Genomic DNA, 27,053 nt, shown 5'->3' with positions numbered 1-27,053 from the left:
CTTCTTAACTGTAACTCATTTATTTTGAAACCATACTTGGGGTTGTCTTAAGGTGTTAAACTATTAAGAGTTGGCAATTAGGTTTTATTGCATTTGCCAATTTAGTTTGATTGGAGAGCAGCATTGAGGGCTGTTCTCGGAATGACTCTGGGATGTGTATCAGGAATGATATCATACAGATGAAGAAAAGAATGAATGGTAGGTAGCACATGAGCTTGCTGTTGGATCCACCAAAGCTGTTTAAAATATAAAAAAATAGAAATAATTACTCTTTACATTCATTTATTTACAGTACATTTATTAGGCTATAATCTTATATGCATGAAATTTCACAAGTAATGTATGCCATCTCTCTCATTCATCTGAAATTCATTGAACAGATAATGTGTACTGGGTTCTTAGCTGGCTAATGGAGAAGGGAGATAAACTGGACATGGACTCTGTACCTATAATTTGGTATCAGCATGAATAGTATCATTTACAGGAAAGGACTTTGTATAGAAAAGGTGATAATTGTGGAATTGACTAGAGGAAAGATTGTGTGTGTGTATGTGTGTGTATGTGTGTGTGCATGTCTTAAAGTCAGATTGGAATTAATTGTCTAGATAGGCAAGAAAAAAAAAAGAAAAAAGGAATGAGAGAAGGGGCTATTTTAGGCTTCACTGGGGGTCCTGGGATGAGGATGGGGAAAGGGTGCAGAAACTCCTCCTGTGAATCTGATCACTAGGGAACATAAGGGCAAAGTGATGTCTTTGCCAGGAGGCCACTTACTTTGGATCTTCTTTGCCTTCTCAGGCCATAGAGTCACAATATACATCCCATATATTCTATGTTCCAAATGAATATATAGATTTTCAGGACTTGGATGGGATACTCTTGGCCCAACAATTTATTAAGATTGAAAGAATCTTGATGCTCAGCTTAAATTGGCTAGACTTCTGTATGCTCCAAACTATGATAATCTTTAAACTGATTTGTGAGTGTAGCTTGTAGGATCCATTTTATAGTTCCAAAGTTACACCATGATGCTATCCCTGGGAATTCAAATGCAAGAATGGGGGAAGGAAATTAATATATTCTAAGGATGACTAAGCCAAGCTCCAAGCAAGCTACTTTTCAAGCATATCTTGCTTAACTTCATAATGAATTGGGAAAGCATGTTGCAAACTTGAACTATTACTAGAGAAAATATTGTATGCATTTTGTCTTTCTCTATTAGAAAGTTCACTAGGATATAAAGTGTAAGATGTTCTACCTTTCTAGACTTCCATATAGATGGGGTCTGTGCTAAATATAATAATGCCTCAAGGATATCCATTCCCTAATGACATGATCTTGTAATAGGTTGCTCTATAAGGTAAAAGAGATTTCAAGGTTGTTGACCTTAAAATAAAGATGGGACACCTGCCTGGCTCAGTAGTGCATGAGACTCTTGATCTCAGGGTTGTGAGTTTGAGCCCCATGTTGAGTGTAGATATTACTTAAAATAATTAAAGGGCACACGAGTGGCTCAGTTGGTTAAGTGACCCTTGATTTCAGCTCAGGTCATGATCTCATGGATTGTGAGATCAAGCCCTGCACTGGGCCCCACACCTAGTGGGGGATCTGCTTGGATTCTCTCTCCCTGTCTCTCCTTTCTTTCTCTCAAATAATAAATAAATAAATAAATAAATAAATAAATAAATAAATAAATAATCTTTAAAAAAAACTAAGGACACTATCCTGGATTATCTAGGTGGGTTCAGTCTAACAACATAGGCCCTTAAAAACAAAGTACCTTCTTTGGCTGCAAACAGAATAGTGACAAGACAAAAAAGACAGTGATGTCAGAGAAATTTGAAACATCCTTCTTATCCTTCTTATGTTAACTGTCCACTGCTAGCTTGGAAGGCAAAGAGGGCCATAAACTAGGAAATTGGGCAGTCTCTAGAGCCTGAGAATTACTTCTTACCTCTGATGCCAAACTTAATCCTACAACCACATGGAACTGAATATGGCCAAGGACCTGGTTGTGTTAAGAAGTATATTCATCCCCAGACCCTCACTGAAGAACACAGCCTCCTTTAACACTGTAACTTTAGCCCAATGAGAGCTGTTCCTATCTCCTAACAGATGGGACTGTGAGATAATAGATGGGTATTATTCTTAAGCTGCTAAGTTTGTGGTAATTTGTTTGGACAGCCAAGGAAAAATAATTGAGGGGTCCATGGCACTGACCCAAGTGGGACATGTGATAGATAGAGTAGTGATTCCTTACTGAATCAGTGGGCAATGGACTAAAGGAGAAGTAGGGACATCATCTAAGGGTAAAAGCTGGTATGAACCCTTGGAAACACTTGGTAGCAAAGTCTAGACAAGGCTTCAGATCAAAAGGAGATAGAACAAAATCTGAAGGCATTCTGAACGAGAAGGGAACAGGGGTAAAGCAGAACCAAAAGAGAATCCCAGATTCTCAACAAAGAATGTTTCAAACAGGATTGTGAGCTCTGTCCACTCAGGAAGAGGACACCATTAAACAGTAGGGCTCATTTCCATATGATCATAACCTCACTCACTGCAGCCAAACCTTCACAACAAACCAATGAAAGATACTTTAACAGGGAGTATTGCATTAGCTGGCTGTACTCATAGATTGCTTTACCCTATTGAGGGTATCATTGAGCACTTTGCCATATAACTGAGAAGAAATAAACCCAAGTCCTCAGTTTCTCTTTCACAGATGCAAGAATAGTCTGTGGAGACACACATCACTGTGGGAAAACCTAACTCTCAGTCTATGTTTGTAATGGATTCCTTGTCATACGAAGGAGGAGGTATGGTCATTACTCAATAATCTGGGGCAACAGAAGAGGTAGACCTCAAAGGGCACAGTCCCCTCTCCATTCTTGGCCACTACCTCTCATATTTAGAGTTCAATTCTATCCAAATCTCCATTACAATCCTTCTTCAATGCCCAGACTGCCTTAACCTCTGGTCCCCTTATATGGTGCTTCTGAACATCAGAGAGTTTACCACACTGCAGAATGACTACATATTTCTAGACTCTACTTAGGGAACTTAGAGTGGCTATTGACTATTACACTAACATCAGTACCTCAGGCAATGCCTGGAAAATAGAAAGCTCTCATACTTGTTTTGTGATAAAGATAATATTACCTTGAATTTCTCTTTCTTAAGGCTGTGCTCTTGACCATGTGATTGGCCAATACCTCATGTTAATTGATTGTTGGTGGAGCCACTGCAGGAGCCTTCCAGGCCAGCTTAGATAGGGTTTAATTTCCAGGCTAGCTGTTTAGGCTAGCCTTTGGTACTGTTTAGGCTAGCCTTTGGTACTTCCACTTTATGTGTTCATGTGAACGGGTTAGCGTGAAATTGGAGTGAATATCATTACTGTCAGATGACATAAAAATATAACCTGTTGCACTGATTATTACTCAAAAAGGCCAGTGTATGTGATACATACAATTTACATGTTACCTGCTTATCTGTATGAACTGTGTGGATTTCTACCTGCATTAATATTAGAGAACACCCAAGGAGCGCCTTTGACTCTTACCTACAGCTCATATGTCACTTTTCTGGAATAATGCACTCAAGGTCTTAAATGTTAGAGCTGCCACCAGAAATCTATCAGCCTTCTTGGAAGCTATGCACATCTGTCTCCCTAGCACCGTTGCCAGTTCTGCGTTAATTGTTCACTCTGAATAGAGACCATATGGACGCTAAATGCCAAGGTTTGAAATATTTTTTCCTTTCATTTTAAAAGTCTTTTACTTGAAATGTGAAAGGTTCTGAATAGCACTTCATTTTTTAAGGGAAAGAAAAGGGGCAGAAAAAAGTCTTCTACAAAGTTCCATGGAAACGAAACAAACAAACAAACACACAAACAAGAAAACACACAAAAAACTTCCCCAATGTAATGTTTCAACTCTCTACTCATTTATAAGCACAATTAGTAAGGAGCTGGCTCTAATGAACACAAGAGAAATAGATTTCGGTTTATTTTACAAACTGGGGTCGGGTGGGGGGGATCTATCTTCCCAGTGATTGTAGCAGAGAAATGGACCAATTAGTTGGGGCAAACAAGAGGAGACAGGCAAAGAAATATTCATTGTTTTCTCTCTCAAAGCCCCAGCTTGACAATATGTGTTTTTCTTAACTGGCTCTGGGATGGTAATTAGCATAACTCAGGGCTGAGCTTGGCGCTGAGATATGGGGCCCAGACTCCCTATTCTACATTGCTCACACAGCAGCAAGAGAGATGCACAAAGGGAGGTCACCTCAGGCTCCCCATCAGGTTAAAGCTGTAATGGATACAAATGAGCCCTGTGGTTATTTACTACCACAACACACTCCACAAAACCCCTTGCATACCAATGTCAAATGTCTGGCACACAGGCAGAGGTTCTTTTTCCTGGAATAAATGCCTTTGAACCTATTTCCCACCCCTTTTGGTACCTAAGGGAGCATACCAGTTAAAGATGAGGAAGGGAATCCATGAAGAGCATCTCTGTGTGCCTGCATAAGCCTCAGTGCAGCCTCTGGGTCAGTTATAGTCACCTGGACATCCTGGGCTGAGCCACTGACTTTTAGGCTGAAATCCCGAAAACTTACTTAGCACCACTGCATTCCAAAAGCTATCCTGGCACTTATGAAATTTTCCTCTAGAGTTCCATTCTTAGGAAACGCTTGTCCCTTTAACATAATAAAGTGAAACCAGGTAAAATTTAAGGCATGTATAAGTCTCCTCTCAGGTTGGTCTCCTGCTCTCCAACTATCTTTCAATGCTTCAGAGTCAAGAATTCTGTTCTTGACTCCTCTCTCTCAGCATCATCTGGCCAAATCCAGCCTGTTTCAGATATCATTTCTTTTAGGGACAGTTTCTTGATCAGTCTCCAACCCAGCAAAGTGACTTTCTCAACTTATCCCTTGCAATGCTTTATATCTTTTCTCTGACATTTGTTATCCATTTCACACGGTAACGATTTGTATACTTGTCATATTCCTCTAATAAATTTTAACTTTTCTGAAACAACAGGCTTTTGTTATACTCTTTTGTATCCGTATGGCACCCAGAACTGTGTCTGATACTTAAACTTGCCACTGACTGATCATCTTTTCCCTGTTCTTCATGTAACCTTGGATGTTAACCTACACCTTCTGGCTTCATAAGGATTAGGGTTTAGTTTTTCATTATAACAGAGCAACAATCCACATATGGCTTTCAGCATTTGCCCTTCAGATGAGTCAGGCATATACATGTGGTACTCTACGAAAAACACAAAACTCCAATTGCTTCTCTAGGTCATCCAGGTTTCTGTCTATATTAGCATGGCAATCTCTTGTGCTTAGTTTTCATTGCCTTGGGTTTTCCAGATTTGAATGCACACTCAGGTCATGGGGCAGCTCGCACTCCTAAGGCATGACTCTATTTTAGAGATGCTCTTCTGATTTCATCTTTGGCATACTCTTTTATAGTTCCCAAGCTCTGACTCCCCACACTAGAGTGGTGGAGAAGACATTCTAACCCCAGGCTCTTGGGATTGCCATCAACTGGGTTACCCACACCTAGTGGTTCTGCAAATATTATTGTAGAGTTTTATCAAGATTTATAGTTTATAAAGGTCACAGATACACACTGTATTTGGCATATTCTTATCCTCATTTCTTGTTTCTATCAAGAAATAAGGGTTCTAAAGTGACTTGCCAAAGATGACAGAACTACCAACTAGTGGAATGAGGAGTTATTTCCATATTTCCTAAGTCCAATGTTCTTTCTCCATAATTATAGTTTCTTGACCTTAAAATCCTCAAATGGCTGATATTGCCATCAGCCAAGTTTGTTTTGGGGAAATTGCCCTCTCTGCATACTACATATCAGCCTGTCAGAATAACTGGCCTGGAACCAGACACTTTAATGGTCTTTTGTTCATGTTCATCATTGGTAAATGAGGAAGCAAAGACAAACCTAAGTCAGGTACATAATAAGCCAAGGTCTCACTGAAGCCAGCTTAGGACAGGAGTGGAAAGACATGTCCCACAGCTTATGCTACTCAATGGGTGACTTAGCTGGCTTGCAGAACCAGGAACCAGGGCAAAATGCTAAGGCAGATGTTCGCACAGTGAACACCTGAAAGTCAAATGAGATGGGTGACAACCCTTTTCTCAAGAACTAAGGTTTTCTGCTCAAGCTGCCCTGTTTTGTCTGGTCAGTCTTTTACTGGCCTATAGTTTTCTCCATATTTACCAATCTCAGGTTGGACTGGGAAGTCATTCATGAGATCTATGCATCAGATACTAGACACTGTATTTCCTTATCAGAAGTACCAGTGCCCTCCAGGTTCAGATCAGAAACCCTGAATTCATAATAGGGATCAAGACATTGGCAAGCTCAAAGCCTAAATACTGGTAGGTGAATGTTGGATCATTCAGATCTTGGTTTAAATCCTAGCCTTCACCCTTGACAGCTATAGGCCACCCTCACTGTAAAGTAAGGGTAACAACGTACATTTCTTTCTGAGTTGTTAAACATATTATACGTGAGATAATTTATATTAAGCCATTAAGACAGTACTTGGCACATGTAAGGTACGTGGCAAGTACTTGTTTCCCCCAACTACTTTCCCCATTCCTTTGTAAGTAGACTGAGTGTTCTCAAAAGTAAGTTTGATTCCCTGGAGGATATGCATCAGAAAGTGCCAGAACTACAGTTGATCAGAAATTCAAGTGTTTTCTGACCTGGAGGCAATGTCTGTGCTCTTTAGGAATTAGAAATTCCCCTGTATCTAGAACCAGCAAACTATAATGTCAAAAAGAACAACAACATCTGGCCAGTGGCCCTGATGAGACTAAAACAGAGGCAACTCCCTTCCCCCTATTGTGTTCTGTGAATCTGTGAATGCCTGTGTTCTACTTTTGTGTCCAGGATTCTGAGATGAAGAGACAAAATAGATGATCTGGTGAGTCTTTGGTCTGATGGGGAAGTGACTCCACAGACTTTCCATTGATTACTATCCTTTGGAGCTACATAAGTCTTACGCTTTGAGAAAAGGTGTCATATTAGGAGAAGTTTTCCCTCCCCATGTAGAAAATGTGCACACGAATGCTCCAATTCTCCTTCCAAACCCTCTAGACAACACAGGCCCCAGCAGAGAATTGTTCTCATTAGTTACTCCCCTACAACTGGCTTTTAGTACAAATGCAAAACACGAACTCCATCCCCAGGGGCTGATCCTAACAAGCTAACAATGTAGAAATAAGCACGGTACTGAAAATACACAGAGAAAAATAGTATGGTTTGTGGCATGTTTTTTTTTTTTTTCCTCTAATACTATCTAATTTTCAAACTAAAGCATGAGTAGAGATAAGACAAGATAGTTGAGGATGGGCCAGAATAAGGGAATCCACTAGGGAGGCAGAGTGTAGAACATTCCCCTATACCTGGAAGACCAGCAGATGCATCTGGCTTAGGAAAGGTTGGAATCCAGGTGAGATGGGTACAACTGAGATCTGTCCCAGAGGTGGAAATCCTTTGAGATCTTTAGAGGCTTTTTTTTTTTTTAAAGATTTATTTATTTATTTATTTATTTATTTATTTATTTATTTATTGGAGGGAGGAGCAGAGGCACAAGGAGAGAGAGAGAATCTCCAACAGATTCCTGGCTGAGCACAAAGCCCAACTCGGGGCTCAATCTCAGGACCCTCAGATCATGACCTAAGTTGAAATCAAGAGGCAGCCGCTTAACTGACTGAGTCATCCAGGTGTCCCGAGATTTTTAGAGTTCTTAAGGCCTGGATTTAAATAATCACAGCCAGGTGAATTCTGACCCTGGATGAAGCATTGTTTGACAATCTAGCTATTATTTCCAAAGTCATAAATGAGCCCCCAATTACACTTCAAAGCTCCTCCCTCCCTCCCTCATACATATACACACATAATTATATATATACACACATACATAACATACATAATATACATACACACATAAATATATATATATATACACACACACATAAATTTGGATTAGTTTGGAGAATGAAATAAGTAAATATTAAAGAGAAGCAGATATATTTAAGGTACTTCATATTACATATCTTATTTAACAAGATAGAAATGTAGTTCTCTTTCATGTAGAATGGCTCTGGAGGTGGAAAGTCCAGGCCTGGTATGGAGGTTCCATGGTCATCAGGGCTCTAGGTTCCTTCCACTTCTCAGCTCTTAATTTACATAGATGGGGTCCTCTTTCTCGTGGTCCAAGATGGCTATTGAGCTGTATTGACATTCTGCTTACATATCAGTTTTAGCCCAAATTATCAGAGTAAGACCCTAAGACAAAGGATCTTCAAGTGCTGCTAGCAGCTTATTTGGAAGCGTAGGGAGGGCCTGGAGAGACATGAAGAATGATCTAGGGGACAGGAGGTAGTCAGATTATTACCAGCCATTAAAGTGGACATCTGGAGCACAATTGGCAAATCAGTTCTGGGGACTTGCATAAAATACACAACTTTAAATTTCCCCACTCAAAGGGTGAGGAAGCTGGAGTGTTTGTATGCCAATTCTTGGAAGCATTGATTGAGGACTGTTCTCCACTGAGTCAACTTGCACTTTTGGTATGCCACTTGCAGGCACTGGCTCTCCACAGTGCTAGGAAAAGATATTCCAGACATAGAGATGCGAAGCCTTGGCTGTTGGAGTTCACTGCAGAGTGCAGATGAATGTAGGTAGGTCACTGACAGTCTTGGCTATAACTTCTTTGGCCAGAACTTAGTCACGTGACTACATGTGACTGCAAGCAATGAAAAATGAGGTCCTTTATCTGGGTTCATTCATACCATCACATAAATAGGGTGTTTTTAAAGTGAACAGGGAAAATTGTTTTACATTAGGCAACCTGCAGTCTCTATCAAGTTCACTGAGCAAACGGGTGTCTCGATTATACTCCCTAAAGACAATTAGCGAATGAATTAGATTTGCATTTCAAAGTGAGTTGATTTGTCAAGATACACTTCTTATATCTAGGACTCAAATCATTTTGCCTTTCCTATAGAAACACTTCTGATCAAGGAACAGACTAGATATTCCTCCAATAAATATGAATCCCCTGATTTGAAATTTAACTCTTCAATATTTTGTTAGCATTCTCTTTCTAGCCCTAAAATATATTATGAAGTCATAATTATGTTATAATGATGATTTCTGAATTCTTGACATATCAGATAAATCAAGATCCAGGACTCATGTTCATATTTATTTGGGAAGAAGACAGAGGATAGATTTTTTTTTTTCTTAAAGAGTATCAAGGATGAAGAGGCAAGAATGATCTATTCTGGCTGTGGTCGCTGAACTACTCCAGGGAGTAATCTCAAACATCCAGTGTAATCAGATGCAAATTGACTCAAGCACATGTAGGTTGTATCACATAGTGAGGAAGTAAGAACAAGTTAAGAGTAGCATGGGGGATGAGACATTAGGGTAAGAGAAGCTAACTGGGATAGAGAAGGTACAGAAGCTCAAATCAGCCTGTCTCTGGAGGTACTGTTATGAATTCTATTATAATCTAAGCCAGAAATGAAACCCAGAAGCTTTTTGCTGGAGGCACAGGGCAGGTTGTGATAATGGGATAATCACAGATCAAGAAGGATCATGAGCTTAGAAAGGTGACATATACACCTTTATATCATGGTGCCTTACCCAGGACTTAGTACAGAAATCGTTTCAACATTAACGATCAGTTGAAAAAAATGAATGACTGAGTAATGAATCTCCAGGTTTCTCATGGGATATTCAAAGACTGAGCAAGGCTGCTTTGGAAAGTGGCTGATGAAGGTAGGCAGAAACTATGTTATTTACCTGCATTTTTTTTTTCTTCATGTAGTTGCTAATTCTGAAATAATCAAACATAAAATTAAAAATTTGAAGTGTGCTCTGAAGTTTTTCCCCTAGGAATAGTCATTAGTTTTATTCAGCAAACATTCCCAGCTCCACCTGCCAGGCTCAATGGGGGTCAGAAGGGATCATGTGGTGGGTTCTAGCCAATAAAATGTGAGCAGAATAGTGTGACTTCTGGGCTGAAACTCTGGCCCTCCAGACCTTTTTTTTTTCTGTCTGCTCCAGCTGCCCACAGAATTCCAGTGAATGACTGTGTTGTCAGCCTCACTGTGGAGGTGGGATCATTTAGAGCTGAGCCCTAGCCAACACACAGTTGGTCTGTAGCATGGCAGGAAATAAATGCTGTTGTTTGAAGCCATGTTTTGGAGTTGTTTGTTACCACAGAGTAATCTAACCTATCCTGACTGATCTAGCCTATCCTGACTGATTCCACTCTGGGGATAGTTTATCAAACTTTCAACACATGCTCTCCGTCGTGCACTTCAAATTCTATTTATTTTTCCCACGGCCCTTTCTATCTTTGACTTCTCTTTTGGGGTGGGGAGTGGGGAGGAATCCATTTATTTCCCTAAGGAGACCCTTTACTGGATATGAAAACTTTTTCTTTTTTCTGCCAATGCCACCAGAAGAAAACCTTCCTTGGGAAACAGATCCTCTTTCTTTATAAGTTCATGGGTTCAGAGCAAAGGAATCATGTTTCGGAGAAAGATCAAAGTGCCCATGTGCTTGCTTCCTTGCTACTCTTCCTGACCACTGACTGCTGGATTGATTAAAGACAGGCAGGAGTTTCATCTGCACACTAAAACCTATTCCTGCCTGCATGTGAAGATCACACACACTCCAGTCCCCAGGAATCCTCAAAATTTTCTGGTACGGTATATGCTATGAGTAGCCCTGAGACCACCTTCCATGCCCCCAAAGAGTTCATGACACAGTGAGACTGATACTTACAAATTCAACAAGAACACATTACTCAGAAAATGGTATAGTTCTGACTAAAGTAGAAGTGGGATTCAGGAGATGAGAGATGAATCTTCTCTGAACCAAGGCCATGGAAGAGAAATGGGCATTGCTTACAATTAGTACTGGCTAAGTTAAGGTGGTAATAGAAATGTAACTGTGTGGAATAAGACAGATGGATACTGCCCAAGCCACTTCGAATCCTGACTTTCACCATACGATCCTGATGCCCTGATATGCCAGTTGCTATAAAGGGCTGTGAGTGATAGAAGGACAGGGATTCCTGCCTTTCCAGCAGAACCTTCCGAAATTGCTTCATGAGCACTTGGCACTGCTCCCAGCTCTGCTCTGAACACTGCAAGAGACAGCTTTTCCTAGTGGAAACCTCATTTACAGCTTTAGCTTAATGCTATTTCAATGCCGGCAACCGTATGCTTATCAGAGAAGAAAGAGAAGCAAGGAGAAGAAGCCGGCTGTCCCCAAACCATTGTGCAGTCTTTGCTCTTGGGGCTGACTCTTCCCTGCCTCCATTCTTTTATCCTCTTTTATAATATTATTCATTGTGTTAAATCTTCATTAACACCCTGAACCCAATATTACTAGGGAGTGTTTTCTTCTCTGAATCTTATTATGCTCAGGATGTTGTTGGGATTATACTTATTTTATTTTTGCCTGTTGATATTTTCCTAGCTTCATTTTTGAGAGTTTTATTTAAAAACAAAAACTTCAGTGCAGTCCCTGGGACAGAATGAAATGGAATTGCCAGAAAAATTGATGGGTTTGAGGAGGAGGTTACCATAGAAACCTCTTGGGTTTTGATGATGGAAGATGATGTCACATCTTCTGGAAAGAACTTGAAACTCTAAAGGATGCTTGACCCTTTTTTGGTGGTGGATAGCACAGAGCCTAGAATTGAGCTTCTAAACAGTATGGTGAGACAGCCTTTTGCATTTCTCTTTTACAGCACACACACACACACACACACACACACATAGATATCTTTTAGAAATAAACGATGACTTTCTGACCTTTATGGCATGGGAGTCCAGTGCTTGGAAACATGGTAGTGATAGACAGAAATAAAGTATTTTAGAACATGTTTCCTAAAGGGGAAGACTTGATCTGGGTGAGAGGGTCAAGAATGAGGTTGTAAATAAATTCACACCATAGAGGTCTGGTTGTTTTGTTTCTCATTCTCTCAGCCCCTGTTACATTGGCCACTGTTAGGATGCATCTAACTTCTTGTTCATTTCTAGTGGAATTAAGAAAGGAAATAATGAACGGTTGAAGACATGATGGGATCAATTGGAATGATGGAATTAATTATCTTGAGACATTCTCATGAAAGCAATGTGAGACCTGCATACTTTTTTTTGGCTGCTGTGGTGTACAACTTAAAAAAAAGTGATTATTCTTGTGAAAAAGGTCTTTAGGTTTTGTAAAATTTGCAAGTTGTCTATGGCCACCACATGCTGCAAGTTGTTACAGAGCCTGAGTTATTTCCTTTGCTCTGATACTAAGTTACTCTTTGGTATTGGACAAAGCACTCTATTTGCTGGGCTTTAAGTGACCCCATGAAGGGGTTGGACTAAAGTCATCGGCATTTAATTTACAGATTATAAAATAAACCTCAGCTTTGCCATTTCTCCTTATAGATAGCATGTGTCTTTCTCATGAAATGACATCCTTGGGTTATTTTTTCCCTCTCTACTTGCCCGTGGCCAGCAAGCAGTATCTAGTGATTTTTCCCAAAGACTGGCTTCCTTTTGACTCTGCATAGGCAATCACGCAGAAAAACAATCAATGAGAAACACTAATTGTTTGAGGGCTGGAAACACACCAGAGTGAGACTGTGTTTAAAAGATTTGCAAAGAAAAAAAAAAAAAAAAAAAAGATTTGCAAAGAGATTTATAACAGGCCACTGCAAAATGAGAAATTGACTCCTAAGATTGAAGTATGGATCCCAAAGATTGTTTAGTTTCATACTGTCTGCCTTTTGAGAAAGTGAGGCAGACTGATTAATTATTTTGCTGTTGCTGACTTTGAGAGAGACTGCTGCTACGTTTGACCTGTTGAGTTGCCTGTGACAACACAGAGTCATGTAGAGTGGCATTAACTCCCGAGAAATACAAGTCCAGTCGGTCCACTTGTCAAGAAGAGTGACATGTGTCTGGTATGAGCAGCCGGTTATACAGTTTTTCATCACCATTATTCCTGTATTGAGTCACTTATTTTGAAAATGTGAATTTAATATAATTGATATATTCATGAACCATTTGACCATAATGCAAATTTTGTATTTGCTTATGTATGATTTGTTCACATTCAGGAGAAACACTAGGTAAACACAGAAAACTGCATTGAGTCATGTAAGAATATAGAAAACACACACACACATACACACACATAATGTAAGAATATAGCACACACACACACATACACACACACACCCCTTAAACATCTACCAGGGAGCTCAGTTCACCTGTGCGTTGTAAGCCACACCTATCCACATCTGGTGTTAAATTTTCTGTCCAATTTCAGATAACACTCCCTCCCTCCATCACTTCACAAGAATGAATAAGCTACAATCAATCCTCTGACTCCTAATTCCAGAAGCAAATGTCAGGTCTTGGTGAAGGTGGGTGCCATATTTATTATAGTGCTTCCATATTTGTTAACCCATTCCCCCGTGTAAAACCATGCTACCATGTTTATTGGATTTCTACTTTATTTTTTTTTTCATTTTGGTATATGTCCTTTTTGAATGAAATATCCTTTTTTTAAAAAAAAAGATTTTATTCATTTATTTGAGAGACAGAGAGCACAAGGGGAGGGAGGGATGGAAAGGGAGAGAGAGAGTCCCAAGCAAACTCCCACTGAGCATGGAGGCTTGATCTCATGACCAAGAGATCATGACCTGAGCAGAAACCAAGAGCCAGAAACCCAACTGACCAAGCCACCCAGGCGCCCCAGGTGTTTTAACCTTAATCCCTGTGATTTTCATTGCACCATTTTTTCATAGCATGGTGTCTTAGTTTTCTATTGCTGCTATAATAAAGAACCTCAAACATGGCTGTTTAAAATGGTACAAATTTATTATCTCATAGTTTCTATGAGTCAAGTGTCCATGCATAACATAGATCAGGTAGGTTCTCTGTTTAGAGTGCCACAAAGCCAAACTCAAGCTGGGCTTTTAAACAGAGTGCTTGGGGGAGAATCCACTTCTAGGCTCATTCAAGTTTTTGGAAGAATTCCTTTGGGGATGGTTGTCAGGCTGAGATCCTCATTTCCTTAATGGCTATTGGCCAAGGGCTATTCTCAGCTTCTAAAGCCTGCCTGTGTGCCTTGACTCATGGTCCCTTCTATCTTCAAAGTGAGCAACAGTGCATGAAATCCTTCTTTTGCTTCAAATCTCTCTCTCTGCCTTCCCCTTCTGCTTTATCTCCTAGTTTCCTCTGAGTTTCATTTCAGAGAATGAAAGCTCTGCATGCAGTTCTGTATAAATATATTCAATCTCCCTATTTTAAGGTTAACTGATTAGTAACCTTTATCACATCTGTGAAGTATTTTTTTTCCATGTAACAAGATGTATTCAAACCAGGGTGTGAGGTCATGGGGGCCATATTTCTGCCTACCATTTAGTGGCTTGTTTTTGTTTTTGTTTTTTTTTAAGATTTTATTTATTTATTCATGAGAGACATAGAGAGAGAGAGAGAGAGAGAGAGAGAGAGAGAGAGAGGCAGAGCCACAGACAGAGGGAAAAGCAGGCTTCCTGCAGGAATCCTAGTGTGGGACTCTATCCTGGGACTCCAGGATCGTGCCCTGGGCCGAAGGCAGGTGCTAAACCGCTGAGCCACCCAGAGATCTCACCTTTAGTGGCTTTTAGGAATATCTGTGTCCCATGATAATGGAACTGGCTGTATTTATGAACCAACTTTTTATCTTCATAGCTTTCCGGTTCTTTCTCCTGCCTCCATACTGTTAACGTCCCTCAAAATTCTCTTTTTACTGCTCTTTCTTGCACTCTCTTGCACCAGTACTTTTCTCTGAGTGACAGACTTTGGAGGATAATATAAAAGCTACAGTCCATCTCCTCAGACAGATGCAAATGCACATAACATTTCACTGACCCTCCTGCAGGTCATCTATGGAACTCCTGCAGTGCAGCACCTCCCTTTGCCATCTTATGTTGAAGGATAGCTTTGAGGTCACCAGTTCTTGTCATGTGGCAGTTAAGATGCAACACATTTTCTGTTTACTGCCTTATTTAATTTTCACAGCAAAACAGTGAAGATAGTATTATCCTTCTTATTTAATCTGAGGCTTTAAAATTTAGTATTTTATCAAGTTACACGTCTAGCAGGTGATGGACCAGCATTCAAGTTACAAGTTTATCTAGCTCAGAAAACTGTGGTGAAAACACCTGACTTGATCCATTATATGATTATAGGTCATTCAAAAATGTCCATCTTTGGCTCTAGTACATTTCTTGAGGGCCAACTGAACTCTCACCTGCACCGATCTCTCTTGTCATTTCTCTCACTGCCTTATCCATCTTATCCTTATCCATCTTATCCATCTTATCCTCATACATCAGAAAAACTCACAAAAATTTGTTCTTATTTTTCTCCTCCTCTTTATTCATATCCTACCAATCACCAAACTCCTACTAATGTCCATTCCCCAATTCTCATGGCAAACATTTACTTCCTTTTAAAGAAACAAAAAACATTGCACTACCTCTGGAAGTTTCTCTGACTCTACCATAAAGAAGCATCACAAACTCTCTCATTTTAAAAAATATTGCTAGTAAATTATTAAACCCCTTCTACGATGGCACTTACCTCATTGTATGGTAATTAATCATTTGTGTCTGTTGCAAACTGGATGTGAAGTGAATATTCCCACAAGTAAAAAGTCATTCTCTTGATTATCATCGTGCCATTATTTCTTAGCACATTGTCTGGAATACAATGTAAGCTCAGCAAATATTTGTCAAAGGGAACTGACTTGCATTCAGTTTAGGGAGAAACAACAAAGTATGAAGTTCGAGTGAGAGCAGTCTGATTTTTTTGTCAGTAAATGTATCTTAAGGTTTCATCTCAATTAAAAGAATGGGACAAAAAGACAAAATGTTTGATAGAGCTCACTTTGGAGAATGTTTCATTCTAAATGAAGAGTTTTCTAACTAAATGGCTTGCTACTTGGCCCATCATCAGAGGGATGTTCCCTTATAACAAATCCTCTGGTGCCCCTTGCCCATTTCAGAGAACTGGCCTCCTTTTTCTTTACTGATATTCCACAAAAACTAGTGTTCAGGAGTATAAACACACAGAATGAGTTGACCAAACAATGAATTTTACCAGGTAGCCTATCTTATCAACATCATAAATGGTTCTAATCCTATGTGTGTCAGCCATGTTGGCATCATTGCTGGGTTTAAGAGAGGCTCTGCTATCTCTGAACCTCCTCTCATGAACCTGATTCAAGTTGAAACTTCAAATCAAGCCCTCCTGAGTCTATCTTCCCACCTTTCACAAATAGAAAATTTTGAATGCCAGCACGGTATGAGAGTGGGTTACAGGTTGTTTATCATGAACAGCCTGAGAGTGAGTCAGGCCTAGCATCTCCCCGATATGAATAAATGTGTGTAACATAATTCCAGGATCAAAGTTCCTCTGAATCTCACTCTGCTCAGCCCAGTAGTGGACACTTTCATCCACTTTAACCATACTTATTTTTCAGAACACTACAAATAAGAGCAGATTTTCTTGTATTCCATGTTTTAGAGGAAGAAATTAAGCTGATAGTGATTAGGTAACTTGCCTAAGTTCCCACTACTAGAAAATTTGAACTTGGGTCTGTCTGATACCGAAGTCTGTACTAACTTGATTTGTATTCAAGGCTGAACAAGGTAAGATGTTAGAATCCTTGAGCCAAGAAAGCATGCTGGTGGATCCAGGGTCCTTCTGATTCGTGTCTCCTGTAGCATCTCTGGAAGCAGCCTTGCACCTGAATGCTGAATGGTCTACCTGGGATCGGGAAGTAAGATCATATAATCTTCCCCAGTGAAGTGAGTGAGGCTTGAGCAGATGGAAATTTCTCTGCCTCTGCTACAGGTGATTGCACTAACAACGTTCCTCCACATAGCTTTGCCAAGTCGGATGCCAGGCCTTGCCAGATGCAGATCTCCAGACCTTCGGCTCTGTGCTCATTAACTTCTCCAAAGAGCCATTTGGAGGACATGCCAGTGGAAAGACATGAGCCCCAACTGAATGCACCCCAGTTACAGGTCTGGCTTCCACCTGTCAGTCTGCATTCAGACAAGGAGATAATCTGATTAGGTAAATTGAGAATTATCAAGATTCACTCACTCTACATATTTCCACATAACAGACGGATCTCAAGATTGCTGGTAACCAATGAAGCACATGTAGAGTTGCCGATTAAATTCCCCAGGCTCCAGTTGACTTCTCAAATTGAAAATCTAATCCTAGATTTCTCCTCACTAGTTAAATCAGCATAAATCTTTCTTGGCATATGACTTACTTTGACCTAGGGAAAAGCTCCTTCGAATCCCCTATTACTCACATTGATCTTGTATTATGCAAGGTCTTTCATTAGTTTTCAGTGTTTTGGATGTAAGTCACTCAGTTCCTAAGAACACAATCCAGCATCTGGAAGGAAAATAAGCAGTTCTCAGGCACCATTACACGAGAAAACCTAATCTTTTGAGGTTGAAAAAGAAGGAAAGTCACTTGCTTTTCCAAAATTGACTCTTAGGGCTGCTGTCAAAGTCAGAGCTTGATGCACTCTTTGATTTGACCTAGCCTGACATTTCATCCATTATGATTACATGAAAGTCAAAGATTATTGCATAAATGTTTAAGCAGCCATACTGGCCACTCAGTGAAGGCCATCAGGACATCAGAGGTGTTGACATTCAGAGTGTCATTGCTTAGGGTTTCTCCTGAGTTCTTAGAGGAGGTAGAGCATAAATGGTGTTCCTGGCTTCCAATGTGTCACTATGGCCCAAGAACTGCAAACTAACAGTTCCATAGTTTCCCAGAACCTCAAATCATATATTGTATCAGTAGAGGTAAATTCTTAATAATAATAAGCTTCAAGGTCCCACCTTTACATGGGCTTTTTCCAAGACTCTGAGAGAGGACTTACAAAGTTTTAACGTGGCTATACATTTTTGCAGGATTTACAGAGGTAAGCTACTCTAACCACACTCCATCAAGACTCTCATCTTGCTCCACTCCAACCCCCCCCCACACACACACACACCACCAGACTTTCCATTCTTCCTGTTAGATAGCACTGGAGTGGCTGCTGGCATTGTTGGTATTTAGGTTGTGTTTAGTGAGATAGTTTTATGTGGTTTGTGGTCATGTCTATAGCTAGGTGATTGCTAGCCCACTTAGCCTAGGAATAGCTGCCAGGATCCTCCTCTTGTTCACTGTGTTGGCTCACCCAGTATTGTGACACAAAGTTATGGAGTCAGGGCTCATGTTGTAATATGATCGAATGTTTTCAACAGTAAAATGAGTGGTAGAGAAGGAGAAACAAGGTCTGATATAAATAACACCAGAAGCTAGCCTGTGGAAAATTCTAATCAACATATACATAAAGCTATAAGTGGAAGATGAAATTCTTTCCCACACTTAGTCAAAACAAAAGTTCTCTCTTGTTAAGAGTCAAGAATATGCCTGATAATATAACATATATATATATATATATATATTAAGATTTTACTTATTTATTCATGAGAAACACAGAGAGAGAGAGAGAGAGAGAGGCAGAGACACAGGCAGAGGGAGAAGCAGGCTCAATGCAGGGAGCCCGATGTGGGACTCGATGCCAGGTCTCCAGGATCACACCCTGGGCTGAAGGCAACACTAAACCGCTGAGCCACCTGGGCTGCCCAGTTATATTTTAAACTCATCAAAAATAGATCCTAGGATTGCTTGATAGTCCAATTAATAAAGAGAAATGAATCATTTGAATGGACTGAAAAATAATTAAACATAACACTCTTGTTAATATTACATGAAATATTGTCATGGACAAAGGGAATACACAGCTCAGATTATGCCATTATAACTAGGAGATGGACAATAATGAGGACAGAATGGTAAAAGAGTGGCAGCAATTCAAAGACATCCAAGAGAAGTCACTATACAAGATAACTTGAAATTCTCTAAAACCCTACAGTTTCTATGTAAAAGAATCCAGATGGGGGTTTTCCAAACTTTATAATAATTCACATTTTGGCAGTAATGTCCTTACCAACAATGGTTTGTATATCTGAAAAAAAAAATCTGAACTACTAAAATTTTAAAACAAACATCAATTTTGATCAACCATCCGAGGAAATACAAATTGTATTTTACTCTGTCTTTAGAAAAATGATACCAAAAATAATTATCTCATTACAAGTCAAATAGAGTATACAGCCAAAAAAATTGTTAAGTAAAACATTCTATAAATAATTAATATAAAAAAACATTGTTTATTTTTGGCTTTTGTAAAATTTGTGATATTTGTTAGCCCTTTAAAATTTATGTTGGCCGTGATTTTTTTTCACATTCTCATTAACTAATTACTTTCCATCATATTTTTTTACATATTTTTAAATTTAAATTCAATTTGCCAACATATAGTATAATACCCAGTGCTTATCTCATCAAATGCCCTCCTCAGTGCCTGTCACCCAGTTACTCCATCCCCCCACCCACCTCCCCTTCCGCAACCCTATGTTTACCAGAGTTAGGAGTCTCTCATGGTTTGTTTCCCTTTCTATTTTTTTCCCACTCAGTTCCCCTCCTTTTCCTTATAATCCCTTTCACTATTTCTTATATTCCATGTATGAGTGAAACCATATGATGGTTGTCTTTCTCCAATTGACTTATTTCACTAGTTCCATCCATGTTGAAGCAAATGGTGGGTTGTCTTTTCTGATGGCAGAGTAATATTCCATTGTATGTATATATATATGTATATATATACTTATATGTTTATATATTTATATATATACACCACATCTTCTTTATCTTTTTGTAGTGTTGTATTCTTTTTCTTAAAGAGGGCACCCCAAAGTATATAATCTTCAGGCTAAAAGAAACCTGCATCCACCTTGTATGTCAGTCAGTATCTTTTAGTTGAAAGTGACAGAAACTTAACTCAATTTAGAAAAATAATAATTAAAGTATGAAAAATCAAGTTTGACTGGACTCAGACTTTCAAATTATACCATCAGGACTCAGTCTCATCCTTCCCATCCCTTAGCTCATTTTTTTCTCCCTTCTATGCTAATTCCATTCTCAGTCTATCCTTATCTTGGGGTAGCAAGATGGCTGTCAGTAGTGACAGACTTCTACCTTATTCTCACAACAGTTCTGACACTTCTGACAAAAGTCATACTTTGAATCTCTTTGGCTTGGCCTAGTTAGTGAGCTCATGCATGAACAAAGCCAGAAACCTCTAAGTCTCCAGTTGGCAAGACTGTATTATGTGCAAATATCTTGTCCATAACATGAACAACCTGGGATGAGAAAGGAAGAAGATTATTCAACTATAAAACTAATATTAAATAAATATAAAATTAATATAAAATATGAAAACACACATAAGATTAAACAAATGTAAACAGATATTAATGAATGAGAAAGCAGTATTGGTTTGGCAAAAAGAGAAGAACTCCATGATGTATACATGGAGTTTGCTTCTATAGTTTCTATTGCGGATCTAGTTAAGTCCAGGTAGTCTATGACCATAAATAGAGGCATATACCTCGACAAAGACTGGGAATTAAGAGGAAAAAAAACATAGATTTCTCATCAGAATTTGTCTGTAGAGCACCTAGGTGGTCAGTCAGTTAAGTGTCTAACTCTTGATTTCAGCTCAGGTCATGATCTCGGGGTCCTGGGATCAAGCCCTGCCTCAGGCTCCATGATCTGTAGAGAGTCTGTTTGAGGATTCTCTCTTCCTCTCCCTCTGCTCTTCCCCCTATTTGTGCTCTCTCTCTTTCTCTCTCAAATAAATAAATAAATCTTAAGAAAAAGAAAAAAGAATGTGTCTCTATACTTTAATTAACCAGATTTTTAAGTCAATCTAAATACAGCTCTTATGTCTAGAAGGGAAAAATAAGACCAAAGATCCATCTCATGATAGATATTGTTTTTGTTTTATTTTTCTGTTTGTTTTTTGTTTGTTTTCATCTCCTCATACTGTTTTATATGCCAAAGGTTTCCAGGCTCATTTAGTCATAACATGAGCTGCCATGATTGGGCATCTGACTTGTTCCAGGCAAGAGAGTGGTATAGATGATTTACATATGCATTTCTAATCTTCATAGTCACTAAGAATGTACTTTTATGCATACTTTAAGGGTGAAGAATATGGAGAATAGACAGTATTCAAACTTCCAAGTTGTTTTGTATATTATACTACCTCTAAAATATTTGCCCTACTTCAAGCCTAGGGCATTTTATTTATGCCTATAGGTGACTGTATATTATAGAAGAAATCTTGCTAGAATATACTAGATCATAGTCTTCTTCTTTACAGCATACCAGTTTTCCCATTGCATCTCCAATATTCTGCAATTATAAGATACCTTCCATCTCCCATAAGTAATGTTATTACTAGGTCAAACCTCTAGTGTTGGTAGCAGGCATCATATCAAGTTAACATGAGAAACACATTGTCTTTGTAGGCTTTGATATGGTAGAAAGCTAGGCCAATACATTTTGGAAGTTACTAAGACCTGTTTAATCTCTGTGTTATAGCCTCCATTCTGGGTAGATGTTTGTGCAACCCTAATCTGCTTTAGAAAGTCCTATCAGAAATGTCTTGAGATTCTACAGCACTTTATAGTTTGTGAAGCAAATTTGAATAATGTTGAAAGAGATTTGGAGAAGGGTGAGATATAGAAGAAATATTCAGTTTCTCTGTTTCTTAGACAGTCCAGATAGGAAAAATTAGAAAAAAAAAAATGAATGAACCAAAAGAAGTAATAGAGCCTCTATGTTCTGAAAGTAGTGTTAGGCCTTCTCAAGCCCCATCCCATGCCTAGCACAAGGATTGGGAAGCACTTATTCTGGCAGAGTTGTTTCAATGAGGGGGGACCAACTTCACAGCTTATGGCAGTCCTGTTCCAAAATGGCAGTATAAATCATTAGCAGAGCCAACCCTCAACCCTTTAAGTGGAAGGAAGCTTTTCAATGGGGATCATGCCAACACTGGAGTGGATAGAGTCAAACTATCAAGGAATAAATTTGAGAGATACAGAGTCTGTAAGAGAAGGGGTAACCTAGGCAGAGATGGTGGTGGGTGGTGCTATTGTCATGAGCTTTGAAGGAGACTTGAAATCATTTTCTGGCAAATGCCCATTTGGCTTGACTCCAGTAAAAAATGTGATGCCTAAGTGCTCCAAGAGAGGGATGTTTAGACTGGAAGAGGGACAGCAAATCTTGTAGCCACCCTCTATTTTCCCCACCTTTCTCTGTTCCCACCGGCAAAAACCCACACAAGCTAATAACTAAAGACTTTACTGAAATTTACAGAAGTTTAAAAAAAAAAATACATGACTATGTATTACTAAAAATGCTACCAAGTTGACTTATTCTGTGAATATCAGATGAAGCAGAATACCCATAAAATTAAGAAAAAAGAGAAATCCAGCACAGTTTGTGGGAACAAGGTGACCTCATGTACTAATGCTTTGTAGTGACCATTGAAAAGAGAAATGATCTATGCTAGGAATTTATAAATAATCAGGTCTCTTAATGCATTTTTATTGGCACTTAAATCTGTTTTCCTTCAGAGATGCTAATCAGAATAATATGGGAGCTGTTTGTTGACTTTCTCATAGACAATAATGAGAAATAGAGTCACTACAGGCAAGGAGATTTTACAATACCCCTTTGTCTTTCCATTCTTCACATATCAAGCCTTTTTGTGCTGGTCATAAATATATTAGGATGGGAGCCTGGAATAGTACATCGCCATAAACCCAATCTTTAAAAATTATTAAAAAGGTCCATATGTAGATTATAAACATGGCTTTAATTTAAAAAATACAGAACATTCTTAGAACACAATAAAAATAGCAATTAAAAATAAAGCTATAAACAACAAAATATACTCAATTAGTTTTACCTTGTTTCTTCAATATAAATAAGCCATCCAGAGCTACAGCTATTGAATATTAACAGTATGACAATTTGAAACCACTACGTATCAGAATTTATGGAGTTCAATTAACACTATAGACAAAGATGAATTCATAACCTCAGAAGCCATCATCACTACAAAAAAAGTGATTAAAATTAAATGAATCTTGAATCAAAAAGAGTAAGATAGCTAGAAATAAGCTTAACCAAGGAGGTACAAGACCTGTACACTGAACAGTGTAAGACATTGATGAAAAAAAAATGGAAAAAGGCATAGATAAATTGGAAAAATATCCCATGCTTATGGACCGGAAGAATTAATATTGTTAAATGTCCACTCTACCCCAAGCAATCTACAGATTCAGTGTAGTCCCTATCAAAATTCCAATGGTATTTTTCACAGAAATAGAACAAACCATCCTAAAATTTATATGGAACCACAGAAGACCCCACATGGCCAAAGTGATCTTGAGAAAAGACAAAGGAAGCATTATATTTCCTGATTTCGTACTATATTACAACGCTATAGTAATCAAAACAGCATGGTGTTGGCATAAAAGCAGACACAAAGATGAAAGGAATGAAATAGAAATAAACCCATGCTTATATGGTCAGTTAATTTAGAACAAAGTGGGGTACCCAAGTGGCTCAGTGGTTGAGTGTCTGCCTTTGGCTCAGGTCATGATCCCAGGGTCCTGGGATTGAGTTCCACAATGGGCTCCCCATAGGGAGCCTGCTTCTCCCTCTGCCTTTGTCTCTGCCTCTTTCTCTGTGTACCTCATTAATAAATAAATAAATAATCTTAAAAAAATTAGAAGAAAGAAACCAAGAATATACAATAGGGAAAGATAATCTTTTCAGACAATGGTGTTGGGAGACCTGGACAGCCACATGGAAAAGAATGAAACTGGACCACTATCTTATACTATACATAAAAAAAACAAAACAAAACAACTCAAAATGAATTAAAGACTGAAAGTAAGACTTGAAACCATAAAACTCAGAAGAAAACACAGGGTAAGCTCCTACACATCAGTCTCAGCAATGATTTTTTTGGATTTGACACCAAAAGCAAAGGTGAAAAATGCAATAATAAACAAATAGAGCTCAAACTAAAAAGATTTTAGACAGCAAAAGAAATTATCAACAAAATGAAAAGACAATCTATGAAATGGAAGAAAATATTTGCAAATCATAAATCCAATAAGGGGTTAATATCTGAAATATATAAAGAACTCAAACAACTCAATAGGCAAATAAAAAGCAATCAGATTTTTTAAAATGGGCAATGTATCTGTAGATGTTTTTTTCAAAGGAGACACACAGATGGCCAACAGGTACACTGAAAGGTGCTCAGCATCACTAATCATCAGAGAAATACAAATCAAAACCACAGTGAGATGTCAGCTCATATCTGTTAGAATGGCTGTTAACAAAAAGAAAATAAATAACAAGTATTGTTGAAGACGTGGAGAAAAAGGAAACTTTTTGCACCATTGGAAGGAATATAAATTGGAGCAGCCACTATGAAAAACAGTACAGAGTTTCCTCAAAAAATTACAAACAAAACTACTATGTGATATATCAATTCTACTTTTGGGTATTTATCAAAAGAAAATAAAATCACTATCCCAAAAGGACATTTGCTCCTTCATGTTCATTGCAGCATTGTTTACAATGGCCAAGACATGTGAATAACCCAAATGTCCATTGACAGATGAATGAATAAAGAAAATATAAGATTATTTAATATATAATATATGTAATATTATAAACATAACATACCATTAATAATACATACCACGTATATAATATATATTTTTTCAGCCATGAAGAAAAGGAAATTCTATCATTTATGACAACATAGATGGACCTTGAGAGCATTATACTAAGTGGAATAAGTCACACAGAGAAAGATGAATACTATATGATCTCATTTATATGTGAAATAAAAAAAAAAACAGGAGAGAGAGAGAGAAAGAAAAAGAAATAAAGATCTTAGTACATAGAGAACAGATTGGTAGTTGCCAGAAGTGAAAGAAGGGAGGGGCTGAGCAAAATGTATGAAAAGTTAAAAACATATAAAATTAAGTGAATCTTATTCAATGAAGAAGTAAGAAAAATATCAAAATATATTCAAAAAGTCGATTAAGGTGCTCATAAAGATAAAAGTGGAAATTGGTGATTTAGAAAACAGGAAAAAATAAAAATCATGAATAGAGTGCATCATAAGATTTTATTTCTGATTCATATCACAGCTGGCAGGTGTAGCCTTTGAGCTTTTTTTAATGGATAACCTTTTCTTAGACATATCTACACAAGGCTCTTCTCATAATCATGCATGAAAATAAAACATTAGCTAGGAACAGCATTCTTGGGTAAGAACAATTTCTCACTTAAAATTAAGTAGATATTTATCAGCTGACAATGCTGGAAGTAAAAATGTCTAATATTAGCTTTATTTTTTTTTCCTTTCCAAAAAAATTCTACTTATCTACTCTACAAGAATTTCTCTTGAATGCTTTAAAATTATCTTATTTTGTTTGTAAGTAATTTGGTATTTTTTTTGTGTGTTTGTGTGTGTGTAAGAATCTTTTGATAAGTGTTTGAGGATCATTTTTGCTTGTTGGTTCTGGATTCTTCCTGAAGATATCATTTATTAATACAAAATCCTTATTTTCTATCATTCTGAAAATCCCCTCCCCCCCAAAAAAAGAAGAATTAGCAAGTGTATGTTAGATGATGTGTGTCAGATAAACAACATTGGACACACAAATGGTCCCTGACTTTTGGAGCTGATCGACTAAAATAATAAATAGATTAGTTCATTACTTAATTAATTTTGCTTAGTCCTATATCCATTAGTTTCTCTTATACCTTTTTAATTTTTTTTGTTATTTCCCCTGCATTCTTGGATCACATTTATCATCCACCTACTGCTCTAATCTCCTACTGTATTAATTCTATTGAGTTCCTTTAATTTTTTTCACTTTTTTTCACTTACTGCTTGAAATCTTTCTGAAAACTTCTTTTTTATTTCAGAACTGTATCTCAACCAAATCCATCTCCATACCATTATCATACAATTTATCATTTGGGCCTCTATAGTCCCACCCCTCGGTCCACTAGCCTCATAGCTGTGTAAATGAATCAGCATGAACAATCATCTTTGAAGTAATCTGTTCTCCATAAATGTGGAGAGGAATAACTTCTCCTGTTCTGAAACATTTCTGATTCAGTCTTAGTCTCTTGAGTATGCTCCGTTTCATTTTGTTTTTGTTTTTATCATACTGATTTTAAAAGGGAAGTAGAAAGGCAAATTTTGTGGCATTACTACCATATTAGATGCTGTTTTTTTTTCTTCCTGTCCTGACTCCATTCTCAAGGTAATTGTGCATCTTTTTTTTTCTGAACCCTTCAAGTACACAAGAGAAAAAGGGTTTGCAAGCTTGAGGTGAATGTCTGGGTAGCGGCCTCCAGGCTCAAGCTTTCAATACAACAGCAATCACCAAGTCAACCAATTGGAACAGCTGACTTCTAAGAAGAACTTGGAATACAAAAAAAAAAAAGCATTATATAATGGGTGAGGTGCACATGGGTGGCTCAGTCAGTTAAGTGTTTGCCTTTGGTTCAGGTCATGATCCCAGGGTCCTGGGATGGAGTCTTACATCAGGCTCCCTGCTCTTCAGGGAGCCTGCTTCTCCCTCTCCCCCTACCCCTCCTCCCACTGTTCATGCTTGCTCTCTCCTACCAGCTCTCTTTCTCCCTCTCTCTCTCAAATAAACAAATAACAATCTTTAAAAAAATAAAATGGGTGAGGCATTGTCAAGAGTGATGTATGAGTGATATGCAGATACATTTTAGAGCAAATGTACTCAAAGGGTGGCTTTGGGACCAGCAGCATCAGCAATCCTAGGGAAATTATTAGAAAAGCAAATTCTCAGACCCTACCCCAGACGTGCTGATCTAGAGACTCTGGGAGCAGATCCAGCAACCTGTGCTTTAATGAGCACTTCAGGTTA

The 27,053-nt window shown here is 38.3% G+C and overlaps 1 long non-coding RNA gene across 1 annotated transcript; it reads right to left on the bottom strand.

The window, feature by feature from the left end:
* LOC111095216 lies at positions 1–26,578 on the bottom strand. The gene is made up of 4 exons (XR_005357039.1): positions 26,369–26,578; positions 17,441–17,526; positions 772–1,034; positions 1–236 (listed from the first exon to the last, which is right to left on the bottom strand). It is a non-coding gene; the product is annotated as an uncharacterized LOC111095216 (long non-coding RNA).
* Between the last annotated feature and the right edge of the window lie 475 nt (positions 26,579–27,053).

The sequence above is a fragment of the Canis lupus genome, chromosome 3, assembly GCF_011100685.1.
Source record: "Canis lupus familiaris isolate Mischka breed German Shepherd chromosome 3, alternate assembly UU_Cfam_GSD_1.0, whole genome shotgun sequence".
Lineage (NCBI taxonomy): Eukaryota > Metazoa > Chordata > Mammalia > Carnivora > Canidae > Canis > Canis lupus.
Note: the sequence above shows the minus strand (reverse complement) of the source record. Positions and strands in the feature narration are given on the sequence as shown.